This window comes from Amblyomma maculatum, chromosome 4 (assembly GCF_055883805.1).
Source record: "Amblyomma maculatum isolate TAMU_Amacu chromosome 4, ASM5588380v1, whole genome shotgun sequence".
Taxonomy (NCBI): domain Eukaryota; kingdom Metazoa; phylum Arthropoda; class Arachnida; order Ixodida; family Ixodidae; genus Amblyomma; species Amblyomma maculatum.
Window position 1 is genome coordinate 168,641,651 of NC_139347.1, and position 12,827 is coordinate 168,654,477.

Sequence of the window (12,827 nt, forward strand, 5' to 3'; positions counted from 1 at the left end):
CAACTGCACATATACAAAGTCTTGAAAATTCAATGCAGCAAGCAGATCATGGCTCAAGAAGTGACCCCCGAGCGTTGGGAAGTAGACAGTGTATGGCACGAATCGTACAATGTCAGCCATCTCATTAGATTCAATACCACGTTGCCCAGAGGCCTGGCAAAAGCATACTTCTATATATATGTGGTGAAATAAAAAATTGAATGCAGCAGCTCAGAGAAGTATCCCTTGATTTTTCGATTGCTGTCAAGACGTAAAGGCTGGCTGAAAGTATAGAGATACTGTAGTGAATATTTATTAGGCCAAATCAATTGCAAGAAATGGGCCGTGTTGCCGCTCGCCAATAAAGAGCCCTGGAATAAATGCCAATATGCGCTTTTCATTTTACTGGGAGGCATCTGGTGAAGCTGCAGTATAGTTAGGAAAATTACCCAGATATTCCACTATAAAGCCCATTTATTACGTTGTCAGGCAAATTCTAAGCACCCCGTGGGAGGGTGTACTGACTACAGTATCAGCCGTAGATGGTTAACTTGTATCAGAGAATTTATTGATACAGAAATTTTCAACAGCAGGAAATTATAGTCATCACAACTTGAGGGAGCTTATATCTAGGCCAAATATTACCCAAGAGGAGAGTTAGGTTTGTTGTAGGTATGACACTAGCCAATCCGGGAATACAGTGAGAAGCTGAAACCACGAATTTAGACCAGCCACCTGCACAAGAACAGCACAGCATTAGCAACTGATTTAGGCATACCTAAGCAAAGCTGCAAAAGAAAGATGGGTTCAAGGTACCTTTGGCACACAGAAGCGAGAAAAGAACCAAATTCAAAGATTAACCGTACATAGGTCTCACAAAAAAACAGCAGGTCACCCACCCAGGTATTTAATGCAATCAACCTGTAGAATTAGGATAGTGTGATACAAGGAAATTAAAAAGGGGAGGCGTGCGTAAAAACGAGTATGTCAACCTTGTTGGCGTTTAAAGCTAACTTCAGGCTGTCTAGCAAGACTTTAAGAGCATTTGTATACGCTTGCAATTATTGATACAGGATTTAAATATTTCTGGCAGAAGCAAAAAAAATATTGTCTGTGTACACATAAGCTTACATGACCGGTTGAATAGGGACGTCACGCATCAGTATATTAAACAACGGCAAGAGGACAGAGTCTGCTGGTACATCGTCCGACTGTGCATGGGTGTTGGAATTGAACGTACCCTTAGTTCAAAACAATAATCTCATCTAAAAACTCCCTTACCCACGTGAAGAGATACCAAGGTAGACCAACTAGTTTATGAAGCAAAATGCTGTGTTCAACGCTGTCATGCACCTTTACAACATCCAAATTAATTAACTAGAAGTAATAACTCCGTTTCATCGCAACCCTTAATACGGCTCGCCAAGCCTACATGCACAGACCAAATTGAACACCCACGGCAAAAATCTCGGCTTTGCAAATGCCTTGCAAAGAGTCGGAACATGATTCGCGAGGCGGCTGAAGACCACTACCTAGCTGTTCCAAAAGCTTTGCGAAAGCTGAAGTGAGAGCAATCGACCGAATATTGTGGGATCAATAACCTTCCCCTGATCTGTTAGCGGTAAAATATTTTTTGCTGTTTTGAGATTTTGTAGTATCCAGGCTCTTTGCATGGAACAGTTCACAATCTGGAAGGCATAAACACAGGAGTTCTTTTCATTTTACGTTTTTCCTGTGCGTGCAGTGCTCACATGCATTTGTGAATATAGTTTCTACTGTCCTTGTTATCGCTCCTTTTTTTCATTTCCCTCTTTACACCTATGTATTTGAATAAATGGCAGTTACCGCAGCCGTCACAAAACAAAAACAAAAAAACTGACATATGCCAAAAGAAATGAACTCCAAATTTTTATTAAGCACTAAAATATTGCTTGTCAACTTTATTTACATTGAATACAGAATGAAAAATAGAAGACGGAGGCTAAGAAACCTATACACACGTAACTCACTATTACATGCACAGTATTTACATTTGTTGTGCATAGAATTAGCTTCAATTTCAATTCTATCAGTTTATTTCTCCACTTACATGCTGGTGTCAGGCTAAAAGGTATGCTTAGGGCCTTGACAGAGCCCCAAAATAATTTCAATGGCAGTGACAGCCAATATATACAGTGCTGCAAAATATACAAAAAAAGAGAAGTATGCCTGTTCACACATAGAGTATGCTCTTAAGCTAGAGACAGTATAAGATCGTGCAATTTTTACACAAACTACAAGCATAAATACAAAGCATATAAGACACGACACTTATACATACAATAAAAAGAACCACCATATAGGTGAAATACAAAACAAGGATATACATACACTAGGTGAGATCAACAAAACATTTGAATTTATTTATTTAGATAAATGTTATTTAGATAAATGCCTCTGGCTTAACAGCTACATAAGCTGCATCTTCTCAGTGTCATTATTTGCTTTTATTGGCTTTTTCATTGTTTAGTGATTTATAACAAAATCCAAGAAAAATGCAGAATTTTTCAATGTCTTTGGTGATAACTGATGGATGTGCTTGACACCCCAGAGAGGGCAGATATGCTTTCCTTCAAGCCCACCCGATACAAAAGGACTAGCCAACATTATCATCATCATCAAGCAAGCACAAAATGCAACACTTCTTTCTCATAAAGCTATTACAGCTGAGAAACGCTGAAATTTTCTTTGATCCTAACAAATAATCAAGCTTCTATTGTCAAATATGACAGTGAACTGTGAACCTTCATTACCTTTGGCACACATCTTTGTCTTTAATTTGGATAAAAAAAAGTCTGTAAATCTGTCACCTTTATTACTATTGTATCTAATGTCACCAGCAAGTTAGCCTGCTGTGGCTTTTTCTTCCTGTGCAAGAACCACGGTCAGTGGGCGCAGATGCTATCGCTGCTGCCTTAACACAGCTGAAATTTCAATGCTCAATAAGCCTGTCAATTAGATCAGTCATGCGCTTCTCATGTGTTTGCATTTTATTTATACAAAAAAGGAAGGTGACCACTTGGAGAGAGCAGTTCCCTGTCTTCATTCTGAACACCAGCTCAGTGGTAACTCATGCCCGAGAACTGTTGCACTATACCAAACATATTAATTTATCCTCATTGTATTTGCTATCATTAACTGAAGCCAACGGGGTTTAGAAATATGAGTAGTGAAACCATGCTTTCGAAGTAACACTTGGCCATTCCCTTTCTTTTCCGGCAGTTTGGAGAGTGCAGTAATACTAGTGCCTTTTATGGTGCCCTCGGCATCATAGTTCTGACAAGGTCACAGATTTCGCCAATAATGCACTGTGTGGCTTCACTGCACTGCAATCTTTGCTACCATACAAGACACAGTCCTCATTAATTATTTGATCGCCAAAAATCTGGAGTGCTAGCCCTACCCTCTATTTTCCAAAGGAATTTGGATGTGTATGGGCATATGTGATGCTTGGCATTACTTTCAATGTTGCAGTTTCACCGTCAATTAATTTGCCTGTTTCCTGAACTGATGCAACATTCGCATATCCATCTGGTCATGAAGGCATTTACACTTTTCACCAGATGAGGGAAGAAGTGCTGGTGGCTGCACTGGGTAGCATGTTGGGACCACTGGTGTTCTACCTTGGCTTTGCCTGCAAAGAGATAAAATTCCATTAACACGTAATTTTTCCCTAGCTAACACTGCACAGTAGACAAAACTGATATAGTAAACGACTTGATGAGTTTCTATGCTAGCAAAAACACACCGATGCACATGGATGCTAATTGAGATTAAAGCCATGTAGCCACTACAGGGTCTGTATCTGTGACTGAAGTGGACACCGAAAACAGATGGGGTACATTTCTAAAATAGTTAAGCCCATCCACATGAGCCCTATATATAGCTAAAAGGTAACCGCTGCCTCTCCAGAATGGATGACCATTCTGGGCATGGAAAGTGTATCTGCAAATATTACGGAGGATGCATTGAACTTTCTAAGAATGTGAAGGTGAAAGCCTAGTTAGGCGTTTCGTTAAGCATTTTACGTCCTTTTTTTTTGCACTCCATGGTGCCAAATTCTCGCAGTACACACTTCAATCAACACAGCACATATTTTCCACATCCACTTGCAGATACCAGTCACGAGCGGTATTTCAAGCTGCTCTAGCCTCTTCCTGCATAGTGTGCTTTCTCTGTCTTCCCCACCCGCAACTGGGGCCTGATGCGCTGTCACCCACAGCAATGTGGAAAAAAACTCTTGAGCCCACACAGCAACGTTTATAAGGCGGGCAAGCGCTGTAAGTCTGCGCCCACACAGCAACGTTTATAAGGCGGGCAAGCGCTGTAAGTCTGCTGCTGCCGTTGCATGTCCTTGCTTGTTGACAACCGAATTGAGTTGCTTTTCTAAACTGCATGACACTGTTCATAGCTGTGTGAAAAAATAGAGTAAATACATCTCCAGCTCATATGCTCTGCATACCGCGCATTTGCCCACTACAGTTACTGAACAGCATGATCCCCTGGCAACTATGTTCAAAGCGTTCACAAATCCTGGCCTTATATGTTTTGCAACTAACTAATAAACCTGCTGGCATGCTGCATAAAGCTGTAATGTAGCAAGTCAACCACTGTGGCCAAAGGAACAAAGCACAAAAAAAATGGTGAGCTCACATTCAAGCAGGCCATGCCTAAGGGAAAGGATGAGAAGAATATCAGTGCTACAGCAATGCGCTTACATAACAGCCAGGTGGGTCTCGAGAATGCAACATGAAACAACACCATAACAGCCCCGTACCAAGGAGACTCTCGCAGTGTGCACGTGGCCAATAATCACAAAGATACCTTGGCTACCTTCGCGATTGATAACAGCAATCGCATCAAAGCATGTGATGTGTAGTAAGTTCTTTCCGCGATTAAAACAGCTCACATTTGGGGCGGTAAATTCGGTGCACTGTAGAAAATGAGCCTTTCGAATATATTTATGAAGTGAAAGGTAATCGTTAGATTGTGAAGAGTTGGTTAGTTCAGACAACACATTATTTTGAATAATACATGATTAAACTGCGCGAAAAAACACGGACAGAAACAGAAAGCACGCACACACATAGAGCGCAGCCCACCAGAAAACCCTTCTTGAATAATAGTTTTTCACAATTCTTTTTTAATATGTATCAATAAGGTTTTTGCTGTATGGTTATTCGGCAGGGACTTTTTTCCCGAACAAACCGGGCCTCTTTCGTTACTCTCCTCAAACTTCAGCTAAAGGAAATTATGTTGCGCTACTCCAGAACACCATTACGATTTGACAATTGATCACCTGGCATGAAGCCAATAAATGCATACGAAACCACTGAGCAGCAAATTAGATTAATTGTTCTTCACTTTGTATAAAAGGTTCTGCAACTGTCGTCAAGGCACGGCCAGCAATAAAGCCTCAGAGTCATTGACTAATTAGTGTTTGACAATCAGAATAGATAGAACTCATTGCTGACCATTTCCATGATCAACATCAAAAATTCTAAGACTCAAACACTCCCCTATGATTTTCTAGGTTTCAATCCGCCTTTTGCGCGAGTTTTCTGCGCATGCGCGAAGTCGTAGCGGCGACCAATGGAAACACATTGAGCGGCGTCGACGGCGTTTCTCGGCGCCGCCAGTGCACGGGGGCTGGCGGCACCGGGCGGCACGGTGGCAGTCACAGGCTTGGCAAAGCGATGCCAACCACACCTGCCGCGTACGGTTGCCACTCTCTAAGCGCGCCAAGATGCAAGACGCGGTTTTTCAGGTTTCCTTCGCCGAGCCGCGGCCAACAACGACGTGAAGCTACAATTAGGGCCACCAAGCGTCAAGATGTGAATGGCCGACCTTAGCTACCTACTGCGTACTCTCGACTGTGCGAAAAACACTTCGTTACAGGTATGTATGTATGCATCTAAAGGAAATGTGCATAATGAAAAGTATCTACCGGAGTTAGCACCAAGCCTGTAACCCACCTGTGATAGCCGCAATGAGCATTTGTTCGGCGCGTTTGATGGCGATGAATTTTGTCGTTTGTTTTCTTTATGTGCGAAGGGGCCGGGTAGCGCAGATATCACAGGTGGCTGTGTGCGCTAGACCGTAATATTTAGCATGTTTTATCGCGACTGCCGCCTGACTAAAAAAAAAAGAAAAATTGGGCGTTTGTTGTGATGCACCGCCGTTCGCGAGCCGAGTGGTTGAGCTGGTCATGAGGCTCGCGAACGGCAGTGCATTAAAACGCCGTATTTTTTTTCTTGTTAGGCAGTCACGACAAAACATGCTAAATATTACGGCCTAGCGCACAGAGCCGCCTGTGATATCTAAGCTACCTAGCCCTTTCGCACATAAAGAAAGGAAAGGACAAAATACATCGTCTTCAGGCCCTGGCACAACTAAAGCAACCACGCACCGAAAAAATCCTCATTGCAGCTATCCCTGGTGCGCTACAGCCTGGGTGAAAACTCCAGTAGGTACTTTTCATCATGCATATTTCGTTTAGATGCATACATACCTGTAGTATCTGTGTTTTTGCCGCTCGGAGCATATGACGTACTTGACACTCTTGCACAACGCACAGTATTTGTTTTTTAATTAAAGGCTCGCCTTCGTGCACGCCAAAGCATCCAGATTTTGTTCCTTTGGTGTACGCAATCAGATGCACTTCGTTAGAGAGCTTGATAATCGTCGTCTACGTCCAACCGTTTGCAACGGCAAGGAAACCGCCTGGCACAATAAATGAGTCTCCTGGAGGGTTCATGCTCGTTCACTTGCAGAGTGGATCGCTCTGGACGTAGAACAGGGTTGGTTCCTGACCGAGATGCGCATCCGATATGTAGGAGATTCACATGTGTCACCAAGTTGTTGATTCCGCAGAAATCGCGGTGGAGGCAGAAATGAACGTTGGAGATCCTTTCACAACAGAATGACCATTCTCTGCGCACCGAAGAACCTTTTCACCACTGCGACCACATCCGTTCTGACTCCTGAGGCCAGAAACTGGCTACAGCTCTGAATCATCCATTGCCAGAAAAATGCAGCGCGTTTCCTGCAGGTGTGCATTCCGGCCGGGACAATGCCCTTTTCACGGGGTGTGTACATGTGCCTCTCAGCCGATCTTCGTGGATGAAATCCTATAGCTGCACGGTTGTAGATGACGCGAGGAGGAAGCGACGCCCATTGCACCATGCCGGCGCCGCGGTGACCGCATTGTGCTCGGTAACTCAAGACACCCCGCGCATATGCGCAGCTCAAAGTCACAGGAGACGATTCCACCTAGCTCTGCAGCATCAACAAACACCTGGCTGCTTTGCCCTTTGAGATCCCCCTCTCTCTCTCTCTGCCCCCACGCTCTCCTGTCTGCCGAAAACCTGCACGCTGAGAGCGTCTCATTCTGTCACGTCGAACACGGCCCGCACTACACGCTCTTACAATACGAAGATAGTAATGCGTACGTGCGTTATGAGTGGATTGTGAAAACGCTCTACCTTCCCCCATACTGCGTGAACATGATATGCTGCAATCACTGTCACTACTTTCTGCTCCGAGGCCAAAAAAGGGGGGAAGCTTTCGCTTTCTACCAGCGTTGGCGTGGCCATTTCGTATGGTGTGCTTTCGCGTCGTCTGCTACACTGCCGCTCAATGTGTTTCCCGCCCGCTCCCGCATGATGCCGCCACATCCTCGCGCAAAAGGCGGATTGTACCATCCAATTGGACCGTCCAAAATACCACTGAAACCAATCCAGTTTCCCACTGGTCTATTGACTCAAACAAAAAACAATTTGTTATTTTTGTAGCTACTGAACAATTCAAATAGACTAAATTAGGCAAATTAGATTTTCAAACGGTTTCAACGGGGCTGGAAGGGTGTGCAATAGGTAATATCCACTGGATGATGAGGATGACGTTTCATATGAGTATGAGATTTTGCAGTCTATCAAGAGCGCCAGTTTTGGTGTTCTCAGAGAACTGCGAAATCATATACAAGAGCAGCACCCGCATCAAATAAGTTTACCTTCAATGTTATACAGCATGAACAAAGCCTCAAAGTTCACATTCACAACTCAGTTTACCATCAATAAAACTTATGCAAATACTATGTCTTTTATATTTATTACGTCAGTGGCAATTAAGTTTAATACTTATTTTAACCAGATAGTAAAGGATTGCATGCATTATCATCGCCCTTCAATATTCTTGAAAGTATAAAACATATTCTAGCTCGTGCAGGGACAAGTAAATGAGCGGCGGTGGTGTAGAGGTAGAGCACCCGCCTCACATGCAAGAGGACCGTAGCTTGAATCCCGATGCAGCACAATTCTCCACCGGATAAAAAAAAAAATTGCGTGTCGATGGAACTGTATAAAAACAAGTTTGGGGTGCAGCCTGATGCTAGTGAACACCTCCGGCAACACACTCCCTGACCAGAATAGGAGTTGGCAGCCCTGGTGCAGCAACTGGCCACAACCTTCCATGATTAGCCCTACAAAACTCTGGCTCTCAGTCACCAGCAGCTGCGCAGCAACGGGTGCTAAGAATTTATGGCTCCGAAGACAGGCTGCCATCGGAAAACTGACCCTGGCAACGCTTAATGCTAGAACTCTAGCTAGCGAGGCTAGTTTAGCAGTGCTGTAAGAGGAACTTTAGGGTATTCAATGGGGTATCATAAGGCTTAGTAAATAAGGAGGCCGAATGAGGCATATACTGTACTGAAGGGCGGGAATGTAGTGTGTTATCGAGGTTTACCGGAGAAACGAGAACTAGGAGTAGGTTTCAGGTTTCCTTATCAATCCGGATATAGCTCGTAATATAGATGAATTCTATAGCATAAATGAGAGGGTGGCCGGCATCGTAATTAAGCTAAATAAGTGGTACAAGCTGAAGGTTGTACAAGCATACGCCCCAACGTGTAGTCACGATAACCAGGCGGTAGAAAGCTTCTATGAAGATGTAAAGTTAAAGTATGTAAAAGCACATCCTACTATACTGATGGGCGACTTCAGTGCCAAGGTAGGTAGAAAGCAAGCTGGAAACCACGCAGTGGACAACTATGGCATTGGATTAAGAGATAGCAGGGGGGAGTTACTAGTTGAGTTTGCTGAACGCAATAACTTATGAATCATGGATACCTTCTTCAGCAAACGGAAGAACCAGAAGTGGACATGGAAAAGCCCTAACGGGGAGACTAAAATGAAATTATATCATACTGTGTTCCAACCCTACCATTATGCAGGATACAAAGGTAATTGGAAAGGTCCGATGCAGTGACCACAGGATGGTAAGGTCTCGCATTAATCTGGATTTTAAGAGAGATCATAACAGATTAGTGAGGAAGAAGTCCATCAACGAATTAGCGGTAAGGGGAAAAGTAGAAGAATTCAGGCTCTCACTGCAGAATAGATACTCAGTGCTAACCGAGGAAGCCGACCTTAGCCTAGAAGCAATGAACAATAATTTCTTAGATATCATTACTGAGTGCACGATAGAAACAGGCGGCAGAATTGTTAGATAGAATGCCGGTAAACTGTCTAAGGAGACGAAAGATTTGATTAAGAAACACCAAAGTATGAAAGCCTCCAACCCAACAGGCCGATCGAACTGGCAGAGATATCAAAGCAAATCAATAGGCGCAGCATGGCCGACCTAGGGAGGTATAACATAGGGAAAATTGAGCATGCTTTAAAGAACTGTTGTAGCCTGAAAGCAGTAAAGAGGAAATTAGGCATAGACAAAAATTAGATGTATGCACTGAGGGACAAGGCGGGCAATGTCTTTACTAATATGGGCAAGATAATCAAGGTAGCCGAGGAGTTCTATACAGACCTCTAGAGTAGCCATAGTGAAATTGGCTGTAATGAAGAGCAATCAGACGTTACGCCAGTATTGAAGGACGGGGTTAAGAAGTTTAACGAAGGACGAGGTTAAGAAAGCCTTAGAAGCTATGAAAAGGGGGAAGGCAGCTGGGGAGGATCAGGTAACTACAGATTTGTCGAAGGATGGAGGGGATATAATGCTAGAAAAACTGGCCACCTTGTATACGCAATGCCTGATGACATCGCAAGTACCTGACTCTTAGAAGAACGCTAACATTATCTTAATTCATAAGAAAGGAGACGCTAATAATTCATAAGAAAGGAGACGCTAAGGACTTGAAAAATTACAGACCAATCAGCTTACTATCAGTTACGTATGAGGTATTTACCAAAGTAATCGCTAATAGGATCAGGACAACTTTAGACTTTAATCAACCAAATGATCAAGCAGGATTTCGGAAAAGGCACTCTACCATTGGTTGGTTTGTGGAGTTTAACGTCCCAAAGCAACTCAGGCTATGAGAGACGCCGTAGTGGAGGACTCCGGAAATTTCGACCACCTGGGGTTCTTTAACGTGCACTGAAATGGCACAGTACATGGGCGCCTTGCTTTTCGCCTCCATCGAAAAGCTGCCGCCGAGGCCGGGATTCGATCCCGCATCCTTGGGAACAGTAGTCGAGCGCCGTAACCACTGCGCCACCCCGGCGAATCACATCCACACTATAAACCAGGTGATAGAAAAGTGCTCGGAAACCAACCCCTATAGACCTCCTTCACTCTCGCTACGTCACGAAAATGCGGTGGCGCTATCGTCGTCAGTGACTTTAGCATGGTAGGCAAAACAACACTTCAATCGCTTTCACCTAGCGTGAATGCGGAATGGGTTGCTGCTGCTGAAAATAAAACAGCACCATGTTGACTAGTTGCGTCGCCGTGGCATGTGCCGAAAGGCACAGAAAGGGAAGTTTAGTAAGCTTGCACAGATTTCTTGGCAAGGAAGGTTCGCCGTAAACAGTGGGTCACTGCGGTGAAGCGCCAAGGCTGGATACCGATGCCAGCTTATCAAATATGCGGCAAACACTTTGCCATGGCTAAGCTGGAGCTTATTCACTCTTACGCCAGAGCTGTACAGCTGCTTAAAGGCCAGTATATTGCAATGCGTAGGCCTGTTTCTTTGTTGGAACATGCATATATGTGCTTACCTATATGTAAACAAATCCTCAATCACGTTTTTTTTTTCTTTTTTCACTTTGGTAATTGTACATATGCGACAGTCAGCTGCTGCGTGAGTGATCAGTGTTGAACTCCGTGGTTACGCTGCATGGCTAGCCTTCGCCGTGTTCACCTCATTATTTTAGTCTATTCAGTGATGACGTTTGCCACCGCACGTTGACAGCCGCTGATTTGCTCGATTAGAGCTGCATTTCTAAAATTTTTTTGATACCAAACGATTTTAGTTGTATTCACAGCGGCTGATTGTGATTGCGAGTTGTGGGGTTCAGCATCACCGAGCAATATATGGGCTCGTGATTCAGACTCTCTGAGGACTTCTATACATACTGCATCGTAGTGCATGACACGTTGTGGCATTCTGAGCTTATGCATGTTCACGCGGCCATGGTAGCCGGGACTGAACAGGGTCGCCCTAGCTACGGAACCATCACGACCACTGCAGCTGGTAACTGCAATGCAAGCTAAAAGCGTGAATACCCGTGACGAAATTGCGAAAGTTAACGTCGACAGTCAGCCACGAAGAGATCAGATACAACAGACGTGCGGCGTGGCAATTTCAACGAATAACGCACGGATAACACGGTGCCAAGGCACAATGCCCTTGCTACTGTTGCCATGCTTGACTAAAAGCTGCTCGAAGCTAGCGAGCGGCTTCGTGCTTAGCAATAACGTTCATTTGCCGCTCAATGGGAAGAATCATCTGAGAGTGTAATATTATGCTCTGAGCAGAATATTTCGTATACGTGGTTTGCGCGCACTGTTTACGAGCGAGAAAAATCACCGTCTACTTACTCGACTGAAAGTAGTTGTAAGAACTAGAGGTTTTGAAATTCTCGAAGCATTCCGCGTTTGATTTGCTGGGCGAAAACAGCAAATAAATAACAATGTTGCTCATTTTTCCTGGCGGGCAGCATCGCTTCGCTTGTGAGTCTTGAACCCACGCTCCGTCTTGTATGGCGTACAGGACCGGACGCCGCATACCGTGTGCGTGATTGTTTTTTTCATGTATCGATTTTGCCCGCACCGCTGATGCTCACGAAATATTCTTATTTCGTCTGCCAAAATTTTGCGCGCCTGCACCTCCCAATACACGCTACTGACAAGCTTGGCCACAGTACCGCTCCCGAGCTTTTTGCCTACAGTGGGATAGGCGGATGTATGGAATGTAGGAGCATCCCCTTTGAAACGGGGTGGGAGCAGTAGCTATCATGCTCATTTTTCTCCCTATATCTTAATTATTGATTTAAAATGGTTGACTAAACCATCATTCTATTTGTTAAATTTTTGTTTCTACATTACTAACATTGTCACTTCTCTGCTTTTAAGCCACCAATCTTCCAGTCGTTTTTTGCTAGTTTCCACCGCCGGTTTATTCACCCGGCCACTGTTATCTCTAAACCCCCGAGCTTCAGGAACAGTGATTGCGCCTGCATCAACTTCCGGATGGATACCATTACATTCGAGTATAATATGGTCAATTGTTTCACTGGAGTTACCACATACAGCACATGCGTCATCTCCATTGTTAAATTTATTTTTGTAGCTGCGTGTTCTAAGGCACCCTGATCTAGCTTCAAAAAGTAAGGCACTGCCTCTTGAGTTATCAAAGAAAGCTTCCTTCCTGATCTGCCTTTTCCACTTTCGGTATAATTCCACACTCTGTTTCTTTTCCATCGAATTTATCCAATTTTTACCTTCTGTTTTTCACCTGTTGCTTAACGCTCTTTATTTCTCCGTCCTTGTCACTAGCATACTTACCAGTTAGT

The 12,827-nt window shown here is 44.0% G+C and overlaps 1 protein-coding gene across 2 annotated transcripts in view; it reads right to left on the bottom strand.

Annotated features, from left to right (window-relative positions):
* Positions 1-2,403: 2,403 nt before the first annotated feature.
* LOC146193462 (uncharacterized) overlaps positions 2,404-12,827 on the bottom strand; it is a 41,549-nt gene continuing 31,125 nt past the window's right edge. For both annotated transcript variants that reach the window (XM_084602772.1, XM_084602774.1), the window contains exon 5: positions 2,404-3,652. The gene's annotated coding sequence lies outside the window, so the exon portion shown is untranslated. The remainder of the gene's footprint in view (positions 3,653-12,827) is intronic.